Raw genomic sequence first — 25947 nt, 5'->3', positions numbered from 1 at the left:
CCTTCTCAAAGGAAAGGGTGCTAAAACTGCCCTTCTCAAAGAAAAAGGGTGTTAAAACTACCCTTACCCAAGGGAAAAGTTGCTAAAACTAACCCTCCCCAAGGGAAAGGTTGTTCAATCTACCCTTCCCCAGGGGAAAGGGTGCTAAACCTACCCTTCCCCAGGGGAAAGGGTGCTAAACCTACCCTACTCAAATAAAAAGGGTGCTAAAACTACCTTTCACCAAGGGAAGGGGTGCTAAAATTACGCTTCCCCAAGGGAAAGGGTGCCAAGATTACCCTACTCAAAGGAAAGGGTGCTAAAACTACCCTTTGAAAAGAAAAAGGGGATTAAAACTACCCTTTGAAAAGAAAAAGGGGGTTAAAACTACCCTTCCCCAAGGGAAAAGGTGCTAAAACTAATCCTCCGCAAGTGAAAGGGTGCTAAACTTAGCCTTCTCCAAGGAAAAAGGTGCTAAAACTTCCCTTGCCCAAGGTAAAGGGTGTTAAAACTACCCTTTCCCATAGAAAAGGGTGCTAAAACTACTTTTCCACAAGGCAAAAGTCGCTAAAACTAACCTTCCCCAAGAAAAAGGGTGCGAAAACTAACCTTTCCCAAATATAGAGGTATAAAAACTACACTTACCCAAGAGAAAGAGTATTCAAACTACCCTTTCTCAGAGAAAAATGTATTCAAACTACACTTTCCCAGAGAAAAAGGTATTAAAACTACCCTTCCCCAATGGAAACAGTGCTAAATTTACCCTTTCGCAGGGGAAAGGGTGCCAAAACAACCTTTCCCCTAGGGAAAGGGTGCCAAAACAACCCTTCCCCTAGGGAAAGGGTGCGAAAATTACCCCTTCCCAAGGAAAACGGCATAAAAACTACCCTTTTCCAAGAAAGTATTAAAACTTCCCTTTTCTAAGGGGAAGGATATTAAAACTACCCTTTTCTAATGGAAAGGGTATTAAAACTAACGTTTCCTAAGGGAAAGGGTATTAAAACTACCCTTTCCTAAGGGAAAGAGTATTCAAACTACCCTTTCCCAGAGAAAAATGTATTCAAACTACACCTTCCCAGAGAAAAAGGTATTAAAACTACCCTTCCCCAACGGAAACGGTGCTAAATCTACCCTTTCGCAGGGGAAAGGGTGCCAAAACAACCCTTCCCCCAGGGAAAGGGTGCTAAAACTACCCTTTCCATAGGGAAAGTGTGCTAAAACTCCCCTTTTCAAAGGAAAGGGTGCTAAAAGTAGGAAAGGGAGCAAAACTACCCTTCCCCAAGGGAAAGGGTGCTAAAACTACCCTTCCCAAAGGGAAAGGGTGCTTAAATTACCCTTCCCCATGGGAAAGGGTGCTAAAACTACCTTTCTTCAATGGAACGGGTGCTAAAACTGCCCATCTTTAAGGGAAAGGGTGCTAAAGCTACCTTTCTTCAAGGGAAATGACGCTAAAGTTATCCTTTCCCAAGGGAAGGGGTATTATAACTAACCTTTTTCAGGGGCAAGGGTGCTAAAACTAACCTTTTTAAAGGTAAAGGGAGCAAAACTACCCTTCCCCAAGGGAAAGGGTGCTAAATCTGCCCTTCTCTAAGGGAAAGGGTGCTAAAACTACCCTTCCAAATGGGAAGGGTGCTAAAACTACCTTTCTTCAATGGAAAGGGTGCTAAAACTGCCCATCTTCAAGGGAAAGGGTGCTAAAGCTACCTTTCTTCAAGGGAAATGACGCTAAAGTTATCCTTTCCCAAGGGAAGGGGTATTATAACTAAACTTTTTCAAGGGCAAGGGTGCTAAAAAAGGGCGCTAAAAATAACCTTGCTAACCCTAAGGTAAAGGGTGCTAAATCTACCCTTCCTCAGGGGAATGGGTGCTAAAATTACCCTTCCCCACGCGAATGGATGCTAACCCTAAGGTAAAGGGTGCTAAATCTACCCTCCCCAAGGGAAAGGGTGATAAAACTACCCCAAAAGAAATGGGGCTAAAACTAAAACTTCCTTAGGGAAAGGGTATTAAATTTACCCTTACCCAAGGGAAAGGGTATTAAATTTACCCTTACCCAAGGGAAAGGGTATTAAATTTACCCTTTTCCAAAGAAAAGTGTATTAAAGGTACCCTTTCCCCAGGAAAAGGGTGTTAAAATTACCCTTTTCTTAGGAAAGGGTAAATATTAAAACTACCCTTTCCAAGGGAAAGGGTATTAAATTTACCCTTTCTCTTGGGAAAACTACCTTTTCCCAAGGGAAAGGGTAGTTCACTAGTTATTGCAAAGAGATAGCAAAGAAGGCTGGGGTATTACTGTCGGACATTGCTGTATCTGGGCCTTCAGCTTACGGTGGAATATGAAATTGCCCCTGCTCTTTGGAAGGGCCGTCAGACCGTTGTAGGTCCCAAATATCATAAAACGGCGTGATGTATGAATGCTGAGAGATATCAAGAAATGTAGGGAACAACTTCGAATCGCGTTGAGGGCTGTATTGTTATGTTGAGAGCCTGCCTTCAAAGGTTTGTGCGATATGGGATTGGTGATGGTTGCAAATGCCTAACTGATGATCGTAGATCATTAAGTTACAGATTCAATGAGCTTACCCCAGCGTAAGCTACTTGATTGAATAGAATCATTATACGAATAGAATGTCAGCCTCTTCTGGCCCCGGATCGTCAGGGTGTGTCGGAATACTGGATATCTAAAATGTGGGAAGCATTTTCAGGTCATGAGTTATGAGCTCCCGGCATAGGATTACTATGAGCACCACCCCGGTTAGAGTTAAAAGCTTCGATTTTTGTACTGTTCATCGTCATGGGTTCATCGTGGGAGGAGGTTAGCTCAGTGAGAGGGCGGTTGGGACAAGCTCTAGCTAAAATACTGAGTACCTATGATATAAGATATGACAAGGCGAGTTACTGGCGTCTTTAAATAACCAAAGGCCATGACTTTCTGGCAATGCTCGGTCCTATGGACCGGAACGAGCTTGCTTACCTAAGGAGCTTGACAAGGATCGCTACCTGCACATACAAAAGCGGCTATGAGGTGGCACAGAGTTTTATGGAAGGTTTTGAGCCTCTGTTGGGTCCCAGACCTTTCTCGTATGGCGGGATATATGATTTGTGAGAAATGTCGAGAGCCGTGTAAGAAGTTTAACCGGGAGATGGGAAATGGGTTGTGCTGTGTCTCGAATGCTCAGGTGTGACGTAATATTGGAATGATGAGAGATGGCGATATATATAAGCATCTTATATGGGGAACATGGGCAGGGATTTCAGGATGCGTCATCAGGTGCTGCCGGAACATTTGTTTACTGAGAGATGTCAAGAGATCTAAGTATCATATTCGAATGTCTTGGAAGGCTGTATACAAGAGGGAATATGGAATTTCTGACGAACGCTGAGTCCCGCGCCTTCAGAGGGTAGTTTTAAGTGAGTTCTAAACTTTCTGTAGATGAAAGGACCAATAAATAATCATAAAGAAGGTCGTCAGACTCCAGATTATACTAAAGAGTCCCCAATCATCGAAGTATGGTCGAATGGAGATGGGAGCTGGAACATGGGGTTATAGTTTTTGGGAATGGGAAATTGGTCCCATATGTATAGAGGTATGGTCGAATGAAGACTGGTGGTGGAATATGTAGTTGCTGACGAGCAATGGTTTTTGGAAATGGGTAACTGATGGTCGTAGATCATCATGCAACCGTAATGCTTTTTGGCCATATTTCTTAGGGAACTGAGCTCCAATTATTCTGGAGCGAGTTTGGCGAAAATTTCGTCAAGGTGCTGATGGAGGGCATATCTGGCCATAGAAATACAAGTCTGCTAGCGTATCACTTCTAGAGACTTGGCAAGGAATAAGGAGTTGGAGATGATGCAGCATCTATTATGGCATTGTCCGACAGATGAAGAGGCATATGTTTTTGGGTGACCTTCTGTTTTTTTGTCCGAAATATTTTTTTATCCTCTTGCCATTCTGGAGTACTGAAGAGGGAGGCCTAATGGTCTTAACTGAAGAAACTATAGCTAATGAAAGTTTATTTTAGGCTCACTAGGCTTTTTTCTTTCTTCTATGACCTATCCTTGCTATGAAATTCGTTGGTTCGAACAGATATAACATATCTGATAATACTGGAGATTGAGGGAGAGGACTTCCAGAGACTTGGCAAGGAATAAGGAGTTGGAGATGATGCAGCATCTATTATGCCATTGTCCGACTGATGAAGAGGTATTTGGGTGAGCTTCTGTTTTTTTTGTCCGAAATATTTTTTTATCCTCTTGCCATTCTGGAGTACTGAAGAGGGAGGCCTAATGGTCTTAACTGAAGAAAATATCTCCAATGAAAGTTTATTTTAAGCTCACTAGGCTTTTTTCTTTCTTCTATAACCTATCCTAGCTATGAAATTCGTTGGTTCGAACAGATATAACATATCTGATAATACTGGAGATCTAAAAGTGAAAACACTTGATGTAGATCCGTTAGTATACAAACGGATGATCAAGTCTATATAGACCTAATAGGATTTTAAACCAACATTTTGAGGTGATACAAACAGAATGACAAACTTATTATACCCCTATTGTATGTTGAAAGGCCAAAAAAAAACCTGCATTATCTAACAAATTTCAAGGTTATCAGGTTTGGCGTATTAATAATTTTATTAATAATATACTTCATACGTCAACCTGGCCTTCTATTAATATTAGTTATACGCCGATGTGAACCACTTACTATAAAATATAAATTTATATCAAATGTTGCCGGTTTTTTTATTTTAAAGTTTTTTTTTTTGAAAAGTTGATTGTTTTCCTCACAAAAATTATTCGTTGTTAGTGTACCGTCATAAAAGACTTACTCTTTGGTATCTTAAAATACTTTCAGCACTTGCAGTTGAGGAGCAATTTTTAGAAATTTTCTATCGATCACTTAACAAATAATATGCTATCGCACTTTTCCATATATGCCTTAACAATTTTACAAAACCCGTTGCGTTTCTTTAGTTATTTGACTGCACACTTTTAATTAATGGTAGACAAAAAAAAAACTCTATAGCATATGATTTCATTAACAGAACTTTGACTGGGCTCACGTTTGTTTGTTTTAATTAAATTCAAATTCTTTTCTTATCAAAAACCCACAACATTTACAAACCAACAACAAACTACATAAATGTGGTTTCGCTAATTCTAGGCAGCTCGGAGACCACAAATTTTAAGATATTGTCCACGGAAGTTGCGCGCTTTTCTAATTTAGCTAGAGAAACAAAACCAAGTTGTCCACGGCGTGCGTTTTGTGTGAAACTTGGCCAAACGTCACGTTACAACTGAAAGTGAAACGAAAACAGGGCAGATATTCGCAAGCAGCGTAGAATGAGAGCATGACAAAAAACAAAACCCACAACATACACATCAAAAGGCGTTACCTGCCTGAAGCCTGGACGATACGATAGTAGCACTGAAGACACTAACAGCAACAACAATACCAAACCATTAAGACCTCATTTTTGAAGTAATCAAATGAGAGAACTCACTGATAAGAACAAACGTTCAGCGTATGTTTCAATACATATTTGAGTTGGGTTTTTGCGTTTTGTTTTGTTTTATTTTTTGTTTTTCTAATTTTTGTGATATGAGTCTTAATTGAGTCCAAATGTTTCGAAAAAGGTGTGTAGGGTGGGGTAGGTTATAAGATTTAGCAAAAACTGATTTTTTTTGTAAGGATTTTAATGTCCTTTTTCTGGGTGTGCTAAAGAAAGGAAATATTTGCCAATGTCCTATTTGTGTTTAAGACAGGGAAGAGAGAGAAAGCAAAGATAATATCCTTGGAATATGGGATGGGTTTTCCGTGATTTTGCACGCCACAAAATATTTATTGCAAATAAAAAAATAAGTTTAATTGTCTCTATACAGGAAGGGCCATAAATTATCGATAATCGAAAAAGGCATTAAAATCGCCACAATAATTAAGTTGATGGTAAAAAAATTACACTCGAAAAAAGAAAGAAAAACAGCAGAAGAGTGAAAAAATCAAAAGTTTTTTATAAGATAAATAATATTTTTCTAAGGAAAATGGAAAATTCAATTTATTAATAAAATTGGAAATACCAACTATGAAGGCCTGTTTGAAGATTTCTTACCTTTTAAAAAAGTTTCGCCAATGAAGGAAAATGACCTAAAAGTAAAAAGAACATCATATATAAGTATGCAACTTACTATTATTCAACAAATAAAAAAATTATATTTTTTCTTTCAATTTTGTGTATCTCTTTCGAGACGAGCTCGAGCTCTTGCGTTTCAAAACAGAAACAAACAAAGGCAAAAAACTTTAAAATGAAAAAATTCGACAGATCTCAGCCGGGATTCGAACCTGGGCACACGGAGCAACAGCGAGAGTTGTTGCCGTTGTCTAGCGTTCGAAGCCATCCATACAACTTCCTACAGATGCACAGAATCATGCGCATGAATCAATTGTGGCAGAAAAAAGACTGTCATTACACAAAAACACATGCATTGGGAAAAAGTACAGCTAATAGACAAGGTTGGCGGAAAAAACTTCAAAATGAAAAAAATCGGCAAAGCTCAGTCGGGATTCGAACCTGGGCACACGGAGCAACAGCGAGAGTTGTTGCCGTTGTCTTGCGTTCGAAGCCATCAATACAACTTCCAACTGATGCACAGAATCCATTGTCGCAGAAAAAAAGTCTGTCATTACACAAAAACACATGCATTGGGAAAAAGTACAGCTAATAGACAAGGTTGTCGAGGGTGGTTAATGTGGTAATTGTATTTTTGAGACGTTTTCGCAATAAATACGATTCAAATACAACATACCAACGCCATTACACCTAATATGAAGCTATCACACCTTATATGGTTGAAAAGTCTTCTAACCAAAGACGAAACGCATCCCATAGTGGTTGGTGTGTGATGTTATTTCTGGCTTTCCTTTTCCATTTGCAAAGAAAATCATTGAGCTCGTCAAACAAACAAAAATTGTGAAATATAATAATCTTCGCCCTAACGGGCAAAAAACTTGAAAATGAAAAAAAAAAATTAATTTCTTAAGAAAATTTTGCCAAAGCTTTTCCCTAAAAAACATTAAAGAAATTTAATTTTTAAAGAATTTTTTGTCCAAATTGTATTTCTATAGACATTTTTTTTTAAATATGTTTCTGTACAAAGTGGAAATGGTAAAAAATCCTCACTAAAGGAAAGGGTACTAAAATTACACTCCCAAAGGGAAAAGGAATTAAAACGCCCCGCTAGCCGAGTTGGCAGCACGCACGGTCTTGTCACTACTCTGTAATCACTATGGACTTAAAATTGTCCCTAAAAGAGTGGGTAGCAAAACTACACATCCCGGAGAGGTAGTTAACAAAAACTCCCCTTGTCCAAAAGAAAGGGTACAAAAACGACTATTCCCCTGAAGGAATGGTAAAAAACTACTCTTTCCCCAAGAGGAAAGGTAAAAAACTACCCTTTCCCCAAGAAGAAGCGTAAAAAACTAAATTTGTCTAAGAGGAAGAGTACAAGAACTACCCTTCCCCAAGAAGAAGGGTACTTGAACTACCCTTTTGTAAGGGAAAAGGAACTATAAGTACCATTATCTAACGGGGAGGGTACTAAGACCACCCCTTCCTAAAGGGGAGGGTAATAAAACTAACCTTCCCAAAGGGAACGAAGACTGGTCTTCCCTAAGAGGGAAGACACACAACGGGAGGGTACAAAGACTACCCTCCTTTCGCTCAGGGGTGGGTACTCAATCTTCCCTCATGGGGAATATACTAAGACTACACTTAAATCATGGGGAATATGCAAACACTACACCTCCATCATGGGGAACATACTAAGACTACTCTTCCCTAAGCGAAAATATAATAAGAATTCTCTTCTCTAAGAGGAAGTGCACTAAATCTACCCTTCCCTAAGGGGCGGGTACTAAAACTACCCTTCCCTAAGGCGAAGGGTACCAAAACTACCCTTCCCAAGTGAAGACAGGTACTAAAACCACCTTCCGCTAAGGCGGAGGGCACTAAAACTACCCTTCCCAAGTGAAGACAGGTACTAAAACCAGCTTCCGCTAAGGCGGAGGGCACTAAAACTATCCTTTCCTAAGTCGGAGGGCACTAAAACTATCCTTTCCTAAGTCGGAGGGTACTAAAACTACCGTAAGGGGGAGGGTGCTAAAACTACCCTTCCCTTAGGGGGAGGGTATTAAAACTACCCTTCCCGAAGGGGGAAGGTACTAAAACTACTCTTCCCTAAAGGGGAGGGTACTAAAACTACCCTTCCCTAGGGGGAGGATACTAAAACTACCCTTCCCTAGGGGGAGGATACTAAAACTACCCTTTCTATAGGAGGAAGGTACTTACATGAACCTTCCCTAAATGTGAGGGTTCAAAAACTATCCTTCCATATGGGGGAGGGTTCTAAAACTACCCTTCCCTAAGGCGGAGGGTACTAAAACTACCCTTCCATAAGGAGGAGGGTGCTAAAACTACCCTTCTCTTAGGGGGAAGGTATTAAAACTACCCTTCCCGAAGGGGGAGTTTATTAAAACTACCTATCCCTAAAGGGTAGGGTACTTAAACTACCCTTCCCTAAGGGGGATGGTAGTAAAACTACCCTTCCCTAAGGGGGAAGGTACTAAAACTACCCTTTCCATAGGAGGAAGGTACTTACATGAACCTTCCCTAAATGTGAGGGTTCAAAAACTATCCTTCCATATGGGGGAGGGTTCTAAAACTACCCTTCCCTAAGGCGGAGGGTACTAAAACTACCCTTCCATAAGGGGGAGGGTGCTAAAACTACCCTTCACTTAGGGGGAGGGTATTAAAACTACCCTTCCCGAAGGGGGAGGTTATTAAAACTACCTATCCCTAAAGGGCAGGGTACTTAAACTACCCTTCCCTAAGGGGTAGGGTATTAAAACTACCCTTTCCTAAGGGGGAGGGTACTAAAACTACCCTTCCCTAAGGGGGAGGGTACTAAAACTACCCTTCCCTAAAGGGGAGGGTACTAAAACTACCCTTCCATTAGGGGGAGAGAAGTAAAATTACCCTTCCCCAAGGGGAGGGAAGTAAAACTTTCCTTCCTTCAGGAGGAGGGTACTAAAACTACCGTCCCTAAAGCGGAGGGTACTAAAACTACCCTTACCTAAGGGGGAGGATACTAAAACTACCCTTCTCTAGGGGGAAAGATAATAAAAGTACCCTCCCTTAGTGGAGAGGGTACTAAAACCATTCTCCCTTAGTGGGGAGGGTACTAAAACTATCCTCCCTTAGGGGTGAGGGTACTAAAACTACCCTTCCCTAAGAGGGAGAGAACTAAAACTATCCTTCCATTATAGGGAGGGATATAAAACTACCCTTCCCTAATGGGGAGAGAAGAAAAAACTACCCTTCCCTAAGGGGGACGATACTTAAACTGACTACTTCAAGGGGGAATGTTCTAAAACTATCCTACCCAAAGGGGGCGGTACTAAAACTACACTGCCTTAATGGGAAGTTACTAAAATTTCCCTTTTCGAAGGAGGTGGTTATCCTTCGCCATGGGGTGTTAACCAAAACTAACCTTGCCCAAAGGAGAGGGTCCTAAAACTACTCGTCCCTAAGGTGGAGAGTTCGGACTGCCCTAGCTTCCCACGGGGATAAGGTGAATGAAGGGCCTTTGGCGGCGCACATGAGAATAATGATTCATGCAGAAGTTGTATTGATGAGGTTGAAAGGAGAGGATTGAGCACTGACCTTGCTAATATCTGGGTAGGCGGTTGATGGGATGGTTACGTTATTCCTTAACGTAACGCGATAAGATGCTACACATGGGGTCCTGTTTGCTTAGACACTTAGGACCACTAGTTGACACAAATCGGGAAAATGGATGGATGGGTATGGGCCTTTGCCTCGGTGGATCCTCGATTTTGATTTTAGACTCAGGGAAAAATTTTTTTTAGAATGTTTGGTAAATTGCGATTTTGTTATCCGCTTGCTGAGTATTTTTTGTCACTTACAAATTGAACCACCCTAATGTGTGGCCTAACCGATATGTGTGGGAATATCGGATAGGCGCTTGCTCTATACATTTCCTCATTTACCTATCTTCTCTCTTAATCTGATCTCATCATCTATATTTTCTCCTTCATTGGGGTAACCTAAAGATTGCAGTTGTTGTTCGATTGACATTAAAAGTTGCCTATGACACTTTTTTGGCCAGGCATGAACTTTATTCATTCGGATAAGATTTAGATATAGCTTACACATCATCCAATGGCATATTTTAATATAGCACCCATATGTGTCTTTCAAGCGACATGAACTTGGTTAAAGCCTATCGATGATTGACCAGAGCATCATCTTCATTATCAATGTGAGTTAAATCAGTCTGTCTTACCAACCTAAAGTGAAAATCTGGTCCGTTTCGATTTACGCCGTCTTACCGACTTGCAGTGCACAACTTCTATAATTAACGACCTATGAATCTCTGAGTTTGTCAGGCGTACAGACATACTTTACAATGGTGCTGACAAAAATGATGATGCCAACCAATCATTGAAAATATTCTACCAACGGTATGATATCTGAATCCGGATAGTCTGGCAATTTTAATCGTTTTCACCTCATAGAAACAATCTCTGCTTTTGTTGAAATATTACCATCCCAACGGCTGTCAGTTCTTGCATCATTTCATAAAATTTGTTTCACCAAATTTAATTAATTTTATTTTCTTCACTTCAGCAAATTACACAAGAGCAAAACGAGTATTTCGATATCTTGGGAAAATGATATGCATTGCGTTTTTTTTTGTTTTTTTTTGATTTTTATAATAGTATTTTTGTTTTTAAGTTTTCTCCTTCAATTTTAGGCTTATCTTATCAGAAAGACGTCACGTTCCTTAGACGTATGCAATGATATCTGAAAATACAAAAGTCTTACCATTTGAATAGCATATGAGTATCACAAGAACAAACACACAAATTGTTAAATAAGAAGTTTTGTCACATCAACAAGGGCTCTTATGGAACCTTAAACAGCACTCAAGGGAAAGTTTTCTATGAGTGTATGATAATCGATGACAGTTTGAATTCGTTCGTTGTTTTCCTTTTCTTTTTTGATTTTATTTGTTTATCACATAACGTCTGTTTTAAATGATGTTTAGTCTTAAACTGAAGTGCAATTTTAATAATATTCCTAATTTATAATTAAGTCATTTGTTTGGGGGAGTATTTTAATTTTATTGTTGCTGCTGTTGGCTTGTCTTGAATTAATAAGCCACTGGCACCACAATTGCCACCAACCTCGTGCATCCATGATCCACACATGATGATTGCATTTATGGCAGGTTCCTACCTTATGTGTGGGATTGGATTCTTTCAATTAAACTCAATCAAAAAGAAAAATAATGTCAAGATTAAAAGTTTCTTAGATTTTGTTAATCACCCTGCACTCGGGATGTTTGCTATTAACACAGGAAATTATTTGGGATAATTTGGATAATTTTTACAAAAATGGAGAGGAAATGAAAAAAATATGCAGAGTATTTTTGGGTTACTAGAAAAGCAATGAAAAAAGTGGAAGTATTCCTAAAAAATTGATTTAATTGAATTTCTTTCTGTTGAAAAAAAAAAAACAAGTAAAAGCGTGCTAAGGTTGGCCGGCCCGTTTCTTGGTAACCCACCACCATGGATTCTGCTAAAATATGAGAGCTATATCTGGTTATAGACCGATTTGGACGATACTTGACATAGTAGTTGGAAGTCATAACAGCACACCACATATAAAATTTCAGCCAAATCGGAGAAAAATTGGGGCTTGTTAGGGTCCAAGGAGTCGAGTCGGGAGATCGGTTTATATGGGGACTATATTAGATTATATACCGATTTGAACCGTACTTGGCACAGAAGTTGGAAGTCATAACAGAACACCATGTGCAAAATTTCAGCCAAATCGGATGGAAATTGAGGCTTTCAGGGGCTCAAGAAGCTAAATCGGGAGATCGGTTTATATGGGAGCTATGTCAGGTTATGGACAGATTTAGACCTTACTTGGCACAGTTGTTGAAAGTTATAACAGAACACCATGTACAAAATTTCAGCCAAATCGGATGAAAATAGCGGGTTCCAGGGGTTCAACACGTTAAATCTGAAGATCGGTTTATATGGGAGCTATATCAAGTTCTTGGCCGATTTGGACCGTACTTAAAACAGTTGTTGGAGATCATAACAAAACACTATGTGCAAAATTTCAGCCAAATCGGACAAAAATTGATGCTTCCAGGGGCTCAAGAAATCAAATCGGGAGATCGGTTTATGTGGGAGCTATATCAGGTTCTTGACCGATATGGACCGCACTTAGCGCAGTTGTTTGAAGTCATAACAGAACACTATGCACAAAATTTCAGCCAAATCGGACAAAAATTGATGCTTCCAGGGGCTCAAGAAGTCAAATCGGCAGATCGGTTTAGATGGGAGCTATATCAGGATCTTGACCGATTTGAACCGTACTAGGCACATTTGTTAGAAGCCATAACAGAACACCATGTGCAAAATTTCAGCCAAATCGGATGAAAATAGCGAGTTTCAGGGGCTCAAGAAGTCAAATGGGAATATGGCAGCTATATCCAAATATGAAGGGATATAGCCCATTTGGAATCTCCGACGACGCACATCAATATTTAATATCTGTGTAAAATTGTAAGCGGCTAGCTTTACGCATTCGGCCGCTATCGTGATTTTGACCGACGAACGGACGGACGGACATGACTAGATCGACTCAGAATGTCGACACGATCAAGAATACAAATACCATGAAGTCCTAGATCAATATTTCGACGTGTTACAAATGAAATAATTAGATTAGTATACCCCCATCCTATGGTGGTGGGTATAAAAATTTTTACTTAACTTTTTTATTTTAATAAAATCTTTTAACAATGCGCATGCACATGGGACATTTTATGATTTCAATCATATGAAGATCAATTCCTACATGGTCTCGGTAGCTGAACTTGATAGGGTCCGCCTCCAAATGCCAGGGTCATTCCAAAGAAAATGTCTATACAAAGTAGTACTTAGAGTGTTCGAAGAAAGTAATTGGCGTACAATCTGTGGGTAATTTTATCTAGGCCCATAAGTGATATTTGAAGAAGATACGCTAGCTTCCAATTCATTTGAGTATGAAACTTGTTCGAATGAAACGAGAAAACGAAGTAGTACTTGGAGTGTTCAAGAACAAAGTTCTTTGTAGAAAGGGGCAGGCATCCTTTTGGTGATACTAAAAGTATGGAAGTCTGCAAAAGACATTCCAGTTTCGGTAACGTGTAAAAACGCAAAGCTAACGAAGTGGTACTTGGAGTGTTCGAAGAAAAAAAATCATAAAAGCAGAATTTGGAGTGTTCGTACGAAACATTTTTTATCAAATGCGAGACTATACTAGCCCACCTTATTTAAGTCGTCTGTTCTCTCCGCTCTTGGAGTGTTCAAAGAAAAAAATCATAAAACAGTACTTGGAGTGTTCAAAAGCACGTCAATACTAGCCCACCTTAGTTTAGCAGTCTATTCCCCCAGTACTTGGAGTGTTTGAAGAAAAAAATTATAAAAACAGTTTTTGGAATGCTCATAAGAAACATTTGTCATCAAAAACATGTCTGTACTAGCACACCTTATTTGAGTCGTCTGTTCTCTCATAAAACAGAACTTGGAGTGTTCAAAAGCACGTCTGTATTAGCCCACCTTAGTTCAGCAGTCTATTCCCCCAGTACTTGGAGTGTTTGAGGAAAAAAAATTATAAAAACAGTTCTTCGAGTGCTCATAAGAAACATTTGTCATCAAAAACATGTCTGTACAAGCCCACCTTAGTTCAGCTGTCTATTTCCCCAGTACTAGGAGTGTTTGAAGAAAAAAGAGGATAAAAACAGTACTTGGAGTGTTCATAAGAAACATTTTTCATCAAAAACATGTTTGTACTAGCCCACATTATTTGTGTCGTCTGTTCTCTCAGTACTTGGAGTGTTCATAAGAAACATTTTTCATCAAAAACATGTTTGTACCAGCATACCTTATTTGAGTCGTCTGTTCTCTCAGTACTTGGAGTGTTTGAAGAAAAAAATCACAAAAACAGTACTTGGAGTGTTCACAAAAAACATTTTTCATCAAAAACATGTCAGTACGTAGCCCTCCTTATTTGAATCGTCTATTCTCTCCATCCGGTAATGGATTGATAAATTTCGCCGCGTCAAAAACATGGTGGTTGGTAGCACTAGATTTTAATATAAAATATTGACAAAGCCACTTGACATTCACCCGATCGAAACACGGAGAACCAAATTGGTAATGTTGTAATAGATGGAAGGCATTCATCCAGCGTGTTAGATGTACGATCGATCCGTCGAGCGAATATAGATTCGGATCATTGCCCATTTGCAGCAAAGGTTCGCATCCATTTGAAAATGGCGAGGAAAGTTAGAGTTGACACTGCATGGAAGCTGTCTAAATGGCGGAATTTTTAACCAATTTGGCTGAAATTTATAATAAAATCCAACAATTGTGTCAAATATGGTTCATACCAGTCTTTGACCTAATATATGTCGCATATATACCGATCTCCTTCTTTGACTTCTTGAGCCTCTAGATGGCGCAATTATTAACGCAGTGTTTTGTTATGACTTCCAACATCTTCGCTAAGTGTGGTCCAAGACGGTATATAGCCTGAAATAGGTCCCAGGTAAACCAATCTCCCGATTTAAAGTCTTTAGCCTCTAGATGGCGCAGTTATTATCCGATCAAAGGGAAAGTTTTCCCACAGTGTGTTGTTATAACTTCCAACTTACGTGATGAGTATGGTTCAAATCGGTCCATAACCTCACATAGCTCCCATATAAACTGATCATCCGATTAGACTTCTTGAGGCTCTAGAGGGCGTAGTTATTATTGAATTTGGCCGAAATTTTGCACGCAGTGTTTTGTTATGACTTTTAACAATTTTGGTAAGTGTGGTCCAAATCGGTCCATAAGCTCATATAGCTGTCTTATAAATCGATCTTCCGATTTAATATCAATTTGACTGAAATTTCACTTGAGTTCTTCTTTAATAATTTCCAACAATTGTGTCAAGTATGGTCTATATCAGTCTTCGACCTTATATAGGTCCCATTTAACCGATCTCCCTGTTTGACTTCTTTAACCGCTAGAGGGCGCAATTATAATTTGACTGAAATACGCATACAGTTTTGTTACTACTTCCAAAATCCGTGTCTAGTATGGTCAAAATCGGTCTTTAACCTCATGCAGCTCCCATATATTGTGCGGAATGTGATTTTGAGATTTTTCTTTTCAGTTTTTAGAATTTTTACTTAATTTTTTAAACTTTATGCTCCACAATTGTCATCTTTGACATTGAACGTGATTACGTCAACTCAACCATAGAACATTAACTTTTTTCACATTTGGTAGAGTATCATTAATTCGTTGCATTTCCCTTCTTTGTTCTAATGCTTCAGTAGCTTCTTTATTTTTTTCTTGTAAACAATTCTTCACTTATGCCTTAACGTTGAAGTTTTGTTTTTTTTTTTTATTTTGTTACAAACTCAGGGAGTGTTGTCGCCTTAATTGATTTTCACTACCAATTTTGTAATGGAAGAGCAAAAATCAAACGCAGCAAGCCGAAAGGTATTACCTCATCATCAATGCCAAAATGGGAAAACAACGGAAACCTCTCCTAAATCCATTAATTTTACAAGAAATCCGTGAAAAACTAAAAACAACAAAAACACAACAGGCCTAGAACAAATTGATCTGCTCTAATGGACGAGAATTTGAAGAATTTTTATGGCCTTTGATAAAACCAAATAATTATCAATCAATTTATGGGCAAATTGAAAGCAGCCTTAAGTATTATCGTTCACATTATCGGTTAACTGAACAAAGCCTCCATCAAAAGGTCTAGCACAAACGCACTTTGTGAATATGTGTTAACACGTCGCTGCTCCAACTTTTATTTGTTTTGGCCGTATAAAGGCTATTGTTTTGTTATGGAAAGTATTTGCCACCTCAGGTTACTTGAAATACTGCATGCAGCACCAAATAAGAAAACAAACAAAAAACCAAAGCCCATTGTAAAGCGGACCTAAAGGCGCCTTACCTATTTTTTTTTTATTTGTTTAACGTTTCAATTTTTTTTTTCATTTTTTTTTTGCTCTATGTTATGCTCCACTACACAATTGCTATCGCCAATTGGAATCTACCGAACAGCAAGTAAATTTACTTAAGATAACAATTTGTAATTTAACAAAGAGCACTGCAAAACAATCAATGAAGTCATTAGCACTTGTATGAGACAAAATATTTAAACAGTCTGTGACAAAAAAAAAACAAAATTGGGAGCACAAGTGACGAAATCATTTGGGGGCACCCTACCAAAATATTTAAATCGGTGGGTGAAGCCCAAAAGTATGCAATAATTTTTGTGGTCCCTGAGAAAAGGAAAGTTTCCACCATATTGAACAAATAGGAATCATATGAAATAGTGAAAAGACATAGTAAACGCTTTAGTTTCACAGGAATGAAATAATTTTTTGTCTTTAAATTTTAAAAATAAATACAAAATATTTATCTATGGCTCGTTCTAACAACTAAACTTTAATAGCAATGTTTGCATTATACCCGTATGGTTAATGTTTACTTCCTTTTTACAGAGACGTATATAACGGATTATTAACAAACAACTAAGCAGTATGAACTGTGCAAATATTAGAAAATAATGAAATGGTAAACAGAAATAAAAAGAAAAAAAAATGGCACGACTAAAGTTATGATAATGAAGTTGTGATGTTGTTTTTTATACCCCCCACCACAGGGTGGTGGTGTACTAATTTCGTCATTCCGTTTGTAAGACATCGAAATATGAATCTGAGATTCAATAAAGCATATATGTTCTTGATCGTCTTGACATTCTAAGCCGATTAAACAATGTCCGTCCCTCTGTCTGTCCGTCCAAAGCTAGCTAACCTTGCAAAAAAATAAAACTAAGCGCTTGAAATACTTTCTGCTAGTGAAGGTCGGTTGGTATTGTTAATGGGCCATATCGGTCCATATTTTGATATAGCTGCCATGTTCACCGATATCGGATCTTGACTTCTTAAGCCTCTAGGGGGCTCAACAACAACCAATTTTGCTGAAATAATGAAATTTATAAAACAAAGCACATTCAAAATAAGCCATTAGAGGCCAATCCTATAAAGTTCTGGTTTCTTTCCAATTTGGCTGAAATAATGCACATAAAGTTTTGCTATGACTTCTAACAGCAATGTGATGTATAGTTCCAAAAGTTTGTAACCTGCTATAGCTCTCATATAAACCCAATGCCCAAATTGACTTTTTGAGCTTCAAGAAGCCGCAATTGCTATCCGACTTGGCTGAAATTTGGACGTGGTATTTTGTATAACTTTTGACAGCCATAAAAAGGGATATTGAGCTGAAACTTTACTCAGGTTCTTTTTGTTACACTATGCTATATCTGATTATATTTTGAAAAGGCATCCATATAGACCGATTTTCCGATTTAAGGTCTAAGGCATTTATTGCTCGATTTCGCTGAAATGAGTTGTACTTAGCTCACCGTTATTCACACCAAGTATGGTCTAGATAGCGCTATATTTGGATATAGCTTCCAGATATACCGATCTCCCAATTTGGGGCCTTGAGCCCATTAAATGCGCATTTGTTATCTGATTTCACTTTAATTTGGCACAATAAGTTATGTTGGGTCCCTCGACGTTCGTCCTGAATATGGTCTACATCGGTCTATATTTGAATGTAGCTGCCACATGCACAAATCTTCTGGTACTCTGACACTTTTGTATCAAATTCGTTCTTTACTCCCAAAAACGATGGATCGCATTTTTCAAGTTCTTTGAATGACATTTTCAAGTAGAAAAACCTCAGTCATATAAAAACACCATCTCCAAAATTTCAGACAAATCGAGTAATAATTGTTCCCTCCAGAGGCTCAAAAAGTCAAACTGGGAGATCGGTTTTTATGGCAGCTATATGAGGATATGGACTGAGTTAGAGCATACTTGACACAGTTGGATAAGAATTGCGCCCTATGGAAGCCCAAGAATGTAATCGGGACATCGGTTTATATGGCGGCCATATCAGGATATAGACTGATTTAGACCACACTTGACACAGTTGTTGGAAGTCAAAACAAAACACTTCACAAAAAAGTTCGGCCAAATCGAATAAGAATTGCGCCCTCCAAAAGTTCAAGAAGTCAAGACTCAAGATTGGTTAAGCCATACTTAGCACAGTTGTTGAAAGTCGTAACGAAACACGTCATGCAAAATTTCAATCAAATCCGATAGTAATTGCGCCCTCTAGAGGCTCAAGAAGTCTAATCGGTAGATCGGTTTATATGGCGGCTATATAAGGTTATGGACTGATTTAGGCTTTACTTGGCACTGTTGTTGGGAGTCATACCAGAACACTTCATGCAAAATTTCAGTCCAATCGGACAAGAATTGCGCACTCTAGAAGCTAGAGAAGTCAAGACCATAGGTCTGTTTATATGGCAGCTATATCAGGTTATCAACCGATTTAGACCATACCTGGCACAGTTGTTGGAAGTTATACCAAAACAAATTGCAAATTTTTCCCATGAACATTCCACTAAGGAACTAGGGCAAACTTCTCAAATACCAATGAGTGCAGTCCGATTCAAGTTTAAGCTCAATGATAAGCGGCCTTCTTTTTATAGCCGAGTCCGAACGACGTGCCGCAGTGCGACATATCTTTGGAGAGAAAATTTACACGGCATAGTACCCCACAAATGTTGCCAGCATTAGGAAGGGAAAATCACCGCTGAAAATTTTTTCAGATGGTCTCGCCAGGATTCGAACCCAGGAGTTCAGCGTCATAGGCGGACATCGTAACCTCTGCGCTACGGTGGCCTCCGGTGATACCAAAACACCACGTTCAAAATTTCAGCCAAATCGGACAAGAATTGCGCACTCTAGAAGCTATAGAAGTCAAGACCCAAGGTCGGATTATATGTCAGGTATATCAAAACATGGACAGGTTTAGCCCATTTACAATCTCAACCGACCTACACTAATAGGAAGTACTTGTGCAAAATTTTAAGCGGCTAGCTTTACTCCTTTGAAAGTTAACGTACTTTCGACAGACGGACAGACGGACGTGGCTAGATTGACTTAAAATGTCATGACGATCAAGAATATATATATTTTATGGGGTCTTTGACGCATATTTCGAGGTGTTACAAACGGAATGATGAAATTAGTATACCCCCATCCTATGGTGGAGGGCATAATTATGTGCTTCAACCAAATATATTTTGTATAATTTTTAGCAGAATCCAAATTTGATTGATTTTTTTTATGTTTATATAATTCAAATTTTGTTCTGCACATTCGAGTTCATTGAATTTGTTCTTAAAACTTAATTTTCATAGAAATATTCTGTTGAGTTTTAATTTGTTCAATGAATTTTATGTCTTACACGAATATAAATTGAACCATTTGTTCTTGAAATTCTTTAAAAATTATTTCATGAATGTTCATTGAGATGCAGATAACATACAAATATCGTGATGAGGAAATTAAATGCTCTTTATAATGTTTCTTGCCAAGATCAAGTGAGCTAACCTATTTTTCTCAAACCATTGTCTTATAGAAGGGTGTTGAAATTCCAAAAAATAGATAGAAAAAAACACAAAAACAAATTAAACTTTTAATACAAATAAATCAAATTCTTTAAAGTCTTAAGCTCATTTATGAAACAAAGCACATTCAAAATAAGCCATTAGAGGCCAATCCTAAAAAAGTTCTGGTTTCTTGGAGGGGAGGCAATTTAAATTTTGATTTATGCATTATTAATGATCATAAAAAACCATAATTGTCTGCTGGGCTGTCTAGGTCGGTTGGGTCACCCAAACTAAAAACAATTATGTTGCCCATTATTTTGGTTTGTTTTACTTTTCTATGGAGATTGATTTCCTTCAAATCATGATCTAGCCCTAGTTTGTGCGACTTCATTACTTTTGTAGTTGTTGTCATCGTGGACGCCTTCCTCCCCTCCATTAGGCATTGTAATCAGACAAACTTCCATTGACAACTTCCATGATGACAACAAACAAATGAACCTCCAAATCAAGGTGAAGGTAAAGGTGAACTCCAAATTTTTAAACCGAAGAAAACCCAAAAATAATTACAAAAACAACATATCAAACGACAATAAACAAACCAACCATCCATTCAAAAAATATCAACCCAAAGAAACAAACTAGAAACGTGTTGGGATAAATAAACAAAAACAAAAGAGTTACGATCAAAACATGTCAGGGAAAATGAAGCCAAAGGGGCGGGGAGTGTTTTGGGGGCTATAATGCTCGTCGTAAAGAAGCATTACATTTGTACAACAAACCTAATTTTGTGCATTACCACGAACCAATATGAACACGTACTACGTTAGCGATTAGAAGCTACAACAACCACAACCCTACAGTAAAACTTGGTTACATGGAATATTGAAGACAGCGAACTAGAGAGGCGACAAAATGTTCTCTAAAATTTCTTCACTATTTTACTTTTTTTAATTTGTATACCCTCCACCATAGGATGGGGGTATACTAATTTCATCATTCTGTTTGTAACTACTCGAAATATTCGTCTGAGACCCCATAAAGTATATATATTCTTGATCGTCGTGACATTTTATGTCGATCTAGCCATGTCCGTCCGTCTGTATGTCGAAAGCACGCCAACTTTCTAAGGAGTAAAGTTAGCCGCTTGAAATTTTGCAACAAATACTTCTCATTAGTGTAGATCTATTGGGATTGTAAATGGGCTATATCGGTCCATGCTTTGCTATAGCTGCACAACTTGGGTCTTGACTTCTTGAGCCTCTAGAGGGCGCAATTCTTATCCGATTGGAATAAAATTTTGCACAATGTGTTTTGTTATGATATCCATCAACTGATTGGAATGAAATTTTGCACGACGTGTTTCGCTATGATTTCCAACAGCTGTGCTAAATATGTTTCAAATCGGTCAATAACCTGATTTAGCTGTCATATAAACCGATCTTGGGTCTTGAATTCGTGAGCCTCTAGAGGGCGCAATTCTTATCCGATTAGAATGAAATTTTTCACGACGTGTTTCGATATGATTTCCAACAACTGTGTCAAGTATGGCTCAAATCGGTCGTTAAACTCATATAGCCGCCATATAAACCGATCATGGGTCTTGACTTCTTGAGCCTCTAGAGGGCGCAATTCTTATCCGATTGGAATGAAATTTTGCACGACGTGTTTCGCTATGACTTCCAACAGCTGTGCTAAATATGGCTCAAATCGGTCAATAACCTGATATAGCTGTCATATAAACAGATCTGGGGATTTGACTTCTTGAGCTTTTAGAGGGCGCAATTCCTATCCGATTTGGCTGAAATTTTGCATGACGTATTTTATTTTTACTTTCAACAACTGTATCAAATAAGGTTCAAATCGGTTCATAACCTGATATAGCTGCCATATAAACCCATCTGGGATCTTGACTTCTTGACCCCTAGAGGTCGCAATTATTATCCGATATGCCTGAAATTTTGTACGACGGATCCTCTCATGACCATCAACAAACGTGTTTATTATGGTCTGAATCGGTCTCTAGCCCGATACAGATCCCATATAAATCGTTCTCTCTGTTTTACTTCGTGAGCCCCAATGGGCGCAATTCTTATACGAATTGGCTGAAATTTTACACAGGTCTCCAACATATAATTTAATTGTGGTCCGAACCGGACCATATCTTGATATCGTTTTAATAGCAGAGCAACTCTTTTCTTATATCCTTTCTTGCCTAAGAAGAGATGCCGGGAAAAGAACTCGACAAATGCGATTCATGGTGGAGGGTATATAAATATATAAGATTCGGCCCGGCCGAGCTTAGCACGCTTTTACTTGTTTTGCTTAAGAAGAGATGCCGGGAAAAGAACTCGACAAATGCGATCTATGGTGGAGGGTATATAAGATTCGGCCCGGCCGAACTTAGCACGTTTCATAAAAACTCGGTGAAAAATATACCGTTTATGAACCCCATTAAAAACTTACGTCGAGTGGTTTTTCCCTTTTTTAAATTTAATTAATTGATACACTTATTACTGTGCTGCAGTATTTACTGATTTATTTCTTATAAAGAAGATGATGTCGGTAGGCTAGAGAATGCGTGCAAGGCTGTCAAATATGAAATCATGAGTTCAATACTCTGCGGCACCAAAATTATTAAAATTTGTTTTTATGGATAGTAGTAGAGAGTGACATGCGTCGGCTGGTTAGATGGTTTTTTTGCCTTGCTTATGGATATATTGTTGCTGTTATTATATATTGGCTTGCAAAGAGTGACTTTCAACAAAAAATTTGTACTTTGGGACGTTGAGATTTAAAATAAATTGTTGCAGGAAAATTAACAATTTTCGTAGTTGTTTTTTCGAATAAAGTTGTTGTGTTTCAAAATTATTTTTTTCTGTGTACCGAGTATGGTCATAATCGGAATTTATTTAGATACAGCTGTCAGATAAACCGATCTGTCTATTTAGGGTCTTGGGTCCATAAAAGAGGCATTCATTACCCGATTTCGCTAAAATTTGGCACAGTGATTTTTGTTGGGCTCCTCGGTATGTTTTTCACCGAATTTTTATGAAATGTGGTTTTTATGTACTAGATAACGGCTTTCGCTTTTGATCCGTGTGTCCAGGTTCGAATCCCGACCGGGCTCTGCCGGATTTCTATTTTCAATTTTTTTTTACTTTTTTTTTCAATTTTATTTTGAAAAGGGTTTTAAGGAAATTTTATGAAAATGGATATTTTTAAAATGAGGTTTTTGAAATTGTATACAAAGTAGTTAATGAAGACTTTGTCAAGTTTTCATTAATCCTTTCAAAAGATAGGGTTTTGGGTCAAATTTCAGCGAAAACTGGTGAAAATTTAAGCTAATGAGGACTCAAGTAGTCAAATCTTGGGATCGGTTTATATAGGGGTTATATCTGTTTATAGACCGATTCGGATCATACTTGGCGCGGATGTAGGAAGCCATAACACAAGTCTTTCTCTCAAATTTCAGCCAAATCGGAAGTCATAACTCAAGTCATTGTTCCAAATCGGATGAAAATTGGGCTTCTAAGGGCTCAAGTAGTCAAATCCGGGGATCGGTTTATATGGGGGCTTTATCTGTTTACAGACCGATTCTGATCATACTTGGCATTTATGTAGGAAGTCACGACTCAAGTCTTCGTTCCGAATTTCAGTCAAATCGGATGAAAATTGAGGCTCAAGAAGTAAAATCCGGGGATCGGCTTTAGAAGTCAAATCCGGGGCTCGGTTTATATGGGAGCTATACCCAAATCTAAACCGATATAGCCGTTGGTGTAAAATTTCATGCTGCTAGCTTTACGCGTTTGACAGCTATCTTGATTTTGACAGATGGACGGACGGACAAGGCTAGATAGACTCAGAATGTGGAGACGATCCAGAATATATGTGGTTTATGGGGTCGCTGATCAATATTTCGGGGTGTAACAAACAGAATGACTAAATTAGTATACCGCCAACCTATGGTGGTGGGTATAAAAATTGTATAAAAATTTTTGCAACAAAAATTCAATGAAAATTTTTTTGTAATTTTATTTCCAAATCGGATGAAAATTGGGCTTCTAAGGGCTCAAGTAGTCAAATCCGGGGATCGGTTTATATGGGGGCTTTATCTGTTTACAGACCGATTCTGATCATACTTGGCATTTATGTAGGAAGTCACGACTCAAGTCTTCGTTCCGAATTTCAGTCAAATCGGATGAAAATTGAGGCTCAAGAAGTAAAATCCGGGGATCGGCTTTAGAAGTCAAATCCGGGGCTCGGTTTATATGGGAGCTATACCCAAATCTAAACCGATATAGCCGTTGGTGTAAAATTTCATGCTGCTAGCTTTACGCGTTTGACAGCTATCTTGATTTTGACAGATGGACGGACGGACAAGGCTAGATAGACTCAGAATGTGGAGACGATCCAGAATATATGTGGTTTATGGGGTCGCTGATCAATATTTCGGGGTGTAACAAACATAATGACTAAATTAGTATACCGCCAACCTATGGTGGTGGGTATAAAAATTGTATAAAAATTTTTGCAAAAAAATTCAATGAAAATTTTTTTGTAATTTTATTTCCAAAAATTTTGTTAAAAATTAATTTAATGAAATTTTCTTAATATTAATTAGAAAGCTATAATTTGTGTAAATTTTTACAGAAATTTACTGAAAAAAATTTTTTTTGATTTTTCGAAAATTTTGTTAAACATTGTTTAAGGAAAATTTTAAAGACTAAATTTTTTATAAAATTTTTGACTTATTTTACTTGACTGCCTTCCTTATATTCAATCTCCACTGTATAACAAGCACCAACTTTGGCATCTGTACTTTAAAAAAAAAAACAAAACACACCATAAGTACATAGGTACAAAAAAAGTCAATGCGCTTCTTTTATTATCGCTTGTAGTAGGTTTAAGCATTTGCCATGACTCACGATTCTTTTGGGCTTACACTCGAAGAAAGGAAAAGACCTTTTTTTCTATATACAAATTTCACTTATAAGGCCTTTACATATCGAAAAAGAAAAAAAGCACCAAAAATCACACAAACCATTGACCATGACTGATACGAGTTTGGGTTGAGTAAAGTTCTTTTTGTTCAAGGCCGCCGTAACGCAGAGGTTATCCCCCTATGACGCTGAAGGCCTGGGCTCGAATCCTTGCGAGAATATAAGAAAAACTGCCAGCTGCGGTTATCCCCTCCTAAAGCGGCATGCTGTTTGGACTCGGCTATAAAAAGGAGGCCCCTAACCATTGAACTTAAAACTTGATTCAGACAGCACTCATTGATATGAGAGAAGTTTGCCCCTGTTCCTTAATAGAATGTTTGTGGGCAAATATGCAACTTGTTTAGTTCTTCTTGTGTTGAGATTACATCCATAAGAGAGCGCTAAAGTGGTGGCGAATGCTGATGACGTGGCAATAGCGGTTAGGGGAAGTTTTCTAGCACTCTAAGAGACATACTTTAGGAAGCTCTACGTGCAATAGCGAAGTGGGCTACCGAAAGTGGTAAAGTAGGTATAAATCCTTACAAGACAGAAGTAGTTCTTTTCAGCAGGAGATATTGTACAATTTGCCTACAGTGGAACCTGTCTCCTTGGGAGGAGAGAATGTTCCATTTACAGAAAGGTCAAAATATATGGTTATTTTGCTGGACAGGAAATTGAACTTCAAACCCATTTTGGAAAGGGCATGAAAGGCAACTCTTGCCCTATACACCTGCAAGAGAGCTATTGGCAAAGGTTGGGCGTTTAGATCGCGTGTCATGCATTGGGTGTATACTGCAGTTGTCAGACCTACAATGCTATATGGTGTTGTGGTTTGGTGGACGGCGCTTCACAAGTGCACCTACTGCTCAATACTTAACCGGATCCAAAGGATGGCTTGTTGGTGCATCACAGCCGCACTGAGGACGACACCTCCTGATGCACTGAATGATGCTAATGCCTCTGGACATTGTGGCTAGGCAAATTGCTGCGACTGCTGCCGTTAGGTTAAGGGAGCTTTCTCATTGGTCATGTGGGGGCTACGGATACTGTGTTATCCTTTTATACAATATCCGATGTTCCAGGCAGTGTGGAACACTCTACCTGAGCCGCTTTTTAATAAAAAGTACTGTACCATTATTCCTAATAGAACCGAATGGAACTACGATATTCCTGGTAACAGAAGCTACATAGACTTCTATACGGATGGTTCCAAACTAAACGTCCAGGTGGACTTTGGGTACTCTAAATATTTGGAACTGCTCATATCGAAAAGATTAGCCGACCACTGCAGTGTGTATCAAGCGGAGATCCTTGCAATTAAGAAATCGGTGGAACGGTTTAGATATAATGTCATT

General features: G+C 38.5%; 1 protein-coding gene across 6 annotated transcripts in view; it reads right to left on the bottom strand.

Moving 5' to 3' along the window:
* The window catches only part of LOC106086025 (mucin-2), a 271871-nt gene that overhangs the window by 48526 nt on the left and 197398 nt on the right, over positions 1–25947 (bottom strand). For 4 of the 6 annotated variants that reach the window (XM_059366454.1, XM_059366457.1, XM_059366455.1 and 1 more), the window contains one exon: positions 6096–6130. The gene's annotated coding sequence lies outside the window, so the exon portion shown is untranslated. Of the gene's footprint in view, positions 1–4814; positions 5295–6095; positions 6131–25947 lie in introns of those variants that run through there. The other 2 variants (XM_059366458.1, XM_013250530.2) reach the window with 2 other exon arrangements.

This window comes from Stomoxys calcitrans, chromosome 4 (genome assembly GCF_963082655.1).
Source record: "Stomoxys calcitrans chromosome 4, idStoCalc2.1, whole genome shotgun sequence".
In the NCBI taxonomy this organism is placed as follows: domain Eukaryota; kingdom Metazoa; phylum Arthropoda; class Insecta; order Diptera; family Muscidae; genus Stomoxys; species Stomoxys calcitrans.
Note: the sequence above shows the minus strand (reverse complement) of the source record. Positions and strands in the feature narration are given on the sequence as shown.